Raw genomic sequence first — 6553 nt, 5'->3', positions numbered from 1 at the left:
CTGCCGCGCTGGCCCATCCGACGCTGCCGTGTTAGCTTGCCTGTTGAACTGGGAAGTTCTGTTGGTATATCGGAGATGTCTCCTTTACTTCGTTGCATACTTTTGAACCTCTGCAAAGGTATAAAAATAAAAAATAGATCTTATACAAGATGGTGCCATAAGCATGTCCGTTTCTACTCAAACTTGTATCTCAGTTTTAGAGCTATCGAGTTGAAACTTTGCATTCATCCTTATTTTTCTTGCAGGTAGTATATAAATCGGAACACCGGGATCGGTCGACTACATCCTATAGCTGTCCTATCCTATTAACTGAACGATCGGAAATGCCTTGGGTGTTTTTTAAGTTAGAGAGTTGGGATTTGGTATGTATTATATACGATATAATATGGTATGTACCAAATTTCATAAGGATCGGCCGCCTATATACTACAGCTGTCATAGAACGATCGGAATTGGCATAACTTTGGTGTTTTTTAAGTTAGCAAGATTGGACTTGGTACAGATTTTGGGCATAATTTGGGCATAATAATCTGATTTGTCAAATTTTATAAGGATCGCCCGACTATATTCTATAGCTGTCATAAAACTGAACGATTGGAATTGCAACAACCTTGATATTTTTAAAAATGCATGGGGCTGTTTCCATCATTTTTATTAGAAAATGTATTTGGTGGTGATATTCTGATAAGGATCGGCTAACTATATACGATCTGCTACATACATATATAGTAATATAAGCTGCTACCTTACTGCATGGGTATATCAACTTCGGCTCCGCCCGAAGTTTGCTTTCCTTTATTGTTTTGAATAAGATTGGTACAGAATGGAATCAACCATCCCGATGATGTGTCAATCGACACGTATTCAAGATTTGAAAGAAAAAGGTCCAATGGCAGCTCAATCAATTTTGCCGATTATTGAGAAATTTGGTCAATCGAATAATGTTGACAAAAATTAAATCTGTAAAAAGTCCCAATCTATACAAAAAAAAAACACAGTTATGCCGTTTCCGATCAATCAGTTATGTGGCAGCCATAGAATTTAGTGGTCAATCCCGGCTTTATACTACGTGCAAAGGAAAAATGATGTTGAGGTGTTGTTGAATGATGAATGAGGGATGTGTGCAAAGTCTATAGCTTTATAACAGACAGACAGATGGACATGCTGATATCGACTCGGAAGATTATCTTGTTCTAGATATACACCAAAATACATAACACCAAATATTTCAAATACTAAATAAAACTAAATTACTAAAAAACAAGAAAGGAAAGCTAACTTCGGGCGGAGCCGAAGTTTATATACCCTTGCAGTTGAGTCGCAGTCCGCTAGGTGGCGCAACGCATCTTATATTATTAGATATATCCTTATAAAATTTGGCAAATCAGATTATTTTGTGCAAAATAGAATCAGTACCAAGTCCCATCTTTCTAACTTAAAAGACACCAAAGTTATGCCAATTCCGATCATTGAATGACAGCTATAAGATATGGTCGGCCGATCCTTATGAAATTTTGTACATAAGATATGTTGGTCAAATATAACATGTGTAGAAAGTCCCAACCCTCTATCTTAAAAAACAACGAAGTTATTTCCGATCAATCAGTTATATGGCAGCTATAGGATATAGTCGACCGATCCCGGCCGTTCCGACTTATGTACTACCTGCAAAAAAAGAAGGATGTGTGCAAAGTTTCAACTCGATAGCTTTAAAACTGAGAGACTAGTTTGGGTAGAAACCGACAGACAGACGGACAGACGGACATGCTCATATTGACTCAGGCGGTGATCCTGATCAAGAATATATGTACTTTATAGGGTCGGAGATGTCTCCTTCACTGCGTTGCACACTTTTGACCAAAATTATAATACCCTCTGCAAGGGTATAAAAATTAAGTCCATATTTCAAATACTAAATATCTCCTTCACTGCGTTGCACACTTTTGACCAAAATTATAATACCCTCTGCAAGGGTATAAAAATTAAGTCCATTCACACGCGCACAAGTTCTTCACAACAACAGCAATAGAGCTTATGCAACCACATCGAGTGCACCGTGCAGCGGATGCAAAACGATGGCGTGGCCCCAATAAGGGTCACACGTTCCCTGAGTAAGCATTGAATATGCTTGGGATCATGAGAAAGCCAAAAGAAAGAATACGCCAAAATATATGGCAAGCTCAGTGAATCCAACGGCAAGTGCATCTACCAACAACACAATGCAGTTTTATTGACCAATTAGGAGCAAAGTTACAGCAACAACATCAGCTACCAATGACATCGAGGCACGCCAGCAGCAGCAACGTCGACAGTGATCGTGACAGCGATGGAGCAACGCGTAGGTTCAGTTCTGGGTGGTCCGACAGAGTCGATGGTGTCGCTGTGTTTATTTGCGGGCCAGGCTAGTAGATTTCGCGATTCGTATGTGCTCCTTGGTGTTACAATTTTTGCTGCTGCGACAATTACTGATTCCATAGTGATAGTAAAGATATTGATGTTCTCCACAAAGTTAAGCTGTGGGTCTAAAAGAACGAGACACAAAATGCAGTTTGTTTATCACTTTTACTATTGTTTCGAATAATGCTCTACCTTTCGGATTCAGAAAGTCCCAGTACGTATGTCGCGTGTTAAAGTCTCTAGTTTCTACTTTGGCGAAGTATCTGTTGGTGTTCATAATCCTGGTAATTTCTGCATTCTATGGGATCACTTAGCTGGTTTTATAGATTGATCTTCATGTGTGATTGCGGGTTTTATCCTTGCCTAAAATATTTAACATTTTCGATAGTGAAATTTTTTTAAGTCCGAAAATTAAATAAATCAGTTTTCTGCTCACCCAAATATGGCACTGCACAACGCGTAACAATACGGCTTTATGTTGGTATTTGATAAAAACTTCAATTTAATTCGCAAACAAGACCTTGTCCTCTTCGTAATGCCGAAATTCAAAAGTAAGATAGGGACTACCTGCAAACTCAGGAGTCATCCGATAACGGGTACAACAAGGGAACAAACATGCAAGTAATCATGTGCCGTAGCTGTGTACAATGCGACTGTACATTTCATGTCAGGGAAATCGAAGGATGAGCAGCACATGCCATGGAATTCGTGTCTCTGGAGTGCCCGGTCATTAATATGCGTTCAGAAAAACCAGCCGACCCTCCAGCTTCAAATCAGCATGACCTAGAAATGAGCTTATTACTAACAGAAATGAAGACGGAAACTCTCAAAAGAATTTCACAAACAGGAGCAACAATCCGTTAACCTCCACAGCATACCGAAGGCAGGGAGACCCTCGCACTAGCACCTAACACAATGATAAGAAGTACTATACATAAAAAAAAAACATTGCCAATAAGGACCAAACCAAAACTAACCAAATTCACAGCCAGTTAAATTGCCTATTCAACCGGTTTTTAGCAGTAAAAATTACGTGTCCAGATGCATCTCAGTGAGCGTCGCAATTCTTGTCTCTAACCTACACACTTATAATGGTGCTGAAGTTTTTCACGATTGTATCAACCGAAAAGTGCTCTCACAACTCTATCCTTAAAGGCCTCATGAACCTGCCATTCCTCATGCAATCATCTCTGGTCTAGGACCCTGATCGATCTGTTCCATCTTCCTTCAAAGTTTTGATAAAAGCGGAACTTTCAACGGCGGCAGGATGTTGGGACTTTTTCCAGCATAGAAATGTCCTAATCGTAATTCCACAATTAGTTCTCCCGAAGTAGCTAGAGCCTTCGCCCATTACTGCCTCGTTATTAGCCTGCGCTTTGTTAAGCTGTGGACCCAAACCCTTTGGAGTCAAACTTAAACCATTAATAATGTTCTGATAAATTATTTAATGAGCAATTTATTGAAATACAACAAAAAAATGAGCGGACGGCTATATAGTCGAGTTGATCTTTAGGAGTCTATGTGCCAAATGGGATGGCTCACTGAGATCCAAGCACCCATAAATACAACAAAAATACAAGTGACGAAAATATTGTAGGGTTGTTGATCGATCCTATATCGATATATATTTTTTAAATCATATGTTTATATCGTTATTTTTTTTTACCCAAATATCGAAATCGCGATAGTTTTTATACCCTTGCAGAGGGTATTATAATTTTGGTCAAAAGTGTGCAACGCAATGAAGGAGACATCTCCGACCCTATAAAGTATATATATTCTTGATCAGGATCACATCCTGAGTCGATATAAGCATGTCCGTCTGTTTCTACGAAACTAGGCTCTCAGTTTTAGAGCTATCGAGTTGAAACTTTGCACACACCTTTCTTTCTGTTGCAGGCAGTACATAAGTCGGAACGGCCGGGATCGGTCGACTATATCCTATAGCTGCCATATAACTGATTGATCGGAAATACCATAACTTCGTTGTTTTGCAAGTTAGAAGGATGGGAGTTTCAATGGATTCCTTTTTGGGCAAACTTATACGATCTGCCAAATTTCGCAAGGATCGGCCGACTATATCCTATAGCTGTCATAGAACGATCGGAATTGGCATAACTTTGGTGTCTTTTAAGTTAGAAAGATGGGACTTGGTACAGATTAAAAATATCTTATGTACATGTAGGAGATGAGTTAGATTTAATTTAAAATATTATTTACTGATTGATTATAAGTTAAGTGTATAGTCTAAGAGAGCTATAAAAATAATATAGCATTGCAAATGAAGAGAGAATGAAGAGAGTGAAGCTTATTTGAATAAGAGCGCTGTAGGGAATGAGAGTAAAGCCCTGCTAAGCGTTGCGCAATGATGGAAAGAAGGAAAAGGAAAGGGAAGGCAATCAAGAGCAGCCATCCGAAGTGAACGGTCATAAAAGAATATCGTTGCGACTCGCTGCGCGTGGTGAAATGGAAAATGGCTGAGAAAAACGACCTCCATTTCCCGACATCAGAAGTGGGATCACCGCCCCTACAAGATAACTTGGAAAATAGCTGGCGCAGACTATTAGAATCGCAAAATAGAGTGTTAACCGAACTACTAAAAGCAACACCGCAACCTGACACGCGCGCCGCATCCGCGATGTTACCGACATTTAACCCCGAAGCTGCAGAAGCCGACGCGGCCGCATAGTGCAAAACGGCGGATATGATTTTAAGAAGAAGGTGCATCCTTGGTGATGACGCTCAGCAAATCGCTGCTCGGTAGTGCATCGCAGTGGCTGTCGCAAATTTGTTTTCCTGGAATGAGCTGGTCGCAATTCCGAGAATTATTTATGGAACGCTACGAAGGCAACGAGACGCCGGCAGCAGTGTTGCTCAATTAGTGTAATCCAGTCGCCTAATTACATCATTATTGACCAAGTGGAAATCAATGACCCATGAGGAGATCGCCATATCATGCATCCCAAATTGACCCCCATCCCAAATTCTGGAGCAGAGGGACTCGAAAAGAAGAGATTCAAAATGCAGACGCCGATTAGATGCCATAATTGCGGGAAACTTGGACATAAGGCAATGGAGTGTCGCAAGAGGAGAATAGAAGAACGAGACGAGACTAGACCAGGCCAAAGCAACAACAGAACAACGATGGCACGAAAGAGATCAACAGTAACTTGTTTCAAGTGTGGTTGGACATATCGCGTCAGTGTGTACGAGGCGAACAGCAACAGCGAGCCGAAGCAGCAACGAAAGAAGAATTTGCGCAGTACATCAGCCTAACGGGACTACAATTCAATTTGGTTAGAAGTTTCCATTGCTCTTTGGTAAAAGAAACAGTCGGCGCCAAGCTGACCGGTAAAAGAATCAATAACATGGTTGTTTTGAGAGGCATAGGCGACAATATTGTCAAGAGCAATATGCAAATTCTGTCCACCATACAAATTTCTGAGTTTAATTTTGAATTGTCATTTCACGTAGTAGACAATAAGGGCCTTAAATATGATATGATAATTGGACAAGACATTTTTTTTTTTTTTTTTGCGCGGTTCCCACTGCATACGTACAGCCCACCTCCCGTCCAACCGACCGAGGGACGCTGCCGCGTAACGTACGGCTCGAATCGCGGGAATAGATCCGAGATAGATAAGCGAGGATTAGGAGAAAGATATTACGAGGAAGAGTGTTGCATATTAAGATTGCGATTTAAGATTGTTAGTAGAGCAAAGTGATAAGATGTGGTAGAGACCATTGTAGTCCGAACATAATACCCTGAGCGGATCGTGTTGGGCATATGTCGAACTACAATGGCTGAGGAGTAGAGGACGAAAGTTTCTGGTCCTTCTACTAGGAATGTTAAAGTTTAAACGTGTTAGTAAATGCTGGCTGTCTATATTTCCATAAATAAGATTATATAGAAACATGACACCCAGCATCGTTCTACGATTTGTTAATGTTGGTAAGTTGATTAGTAAAAGTCTACTATGATAAGAGGGGAGGTAAAGATTTGCATCCCAATTAAGTCCCCTAAGAGCAAAAGTAAGGAAGTTTTTTTGTCAGATTCAATGTGATCTTGGTGTACTCCATATTGAGGACTCCAGACACACGATCCATACTCAAGAATCGGACGGACCAGTGATGTACATAACGTTTTAGTTATGTA

The 6553-nt window shown here is 40.3% G+C and overlaps 1 long non-coding RNA gene across 1 annotated transcript; it reads right to left on the bottom strand.

Moving 5' to 3' along the window:
• Positions 1 to 2200: 2200 nt before the first annotated feature.
• Positions 2201 to 4102, bottom strand: LOC123258282. The gene is made up of 3 exons (XR_006508011.1): positions 2834 to 4102; positions 2590 to 2760; positions 2201 to 2522 (listed from the first exon to the last, which is right to left on the bottom strand). It is a non-coding gene; the product is annotated as an uncharacterized LOC123258282 (long non-coding RNA).
• Between the last annotated feature and the right edge of the window lie 2451 nt (positions 4103 to 6553).

This window comes from Drosophila ananassae, unplaced genomic scaffold, assembly GCF_017639315.1.
Source record: "Drosophila ananassae strain 14024-0371.13 unplaced genomic scaffold, ASM1763931v2 tig00000015, whole genome shotgun sequence".
NCBI classification, from domain to species: domain Eukaryota; kingdom Metazoa; phylum Arthropoda; class Insecta; order Diptera; family Drosophilidae; genus Drosophila; species Drosophila ananassae.
The sequence above is the reverse complement of the archived record's forward strand: the minus strand, read 5'-3'. Positions and strand labels throughout refer to the sequence as shown.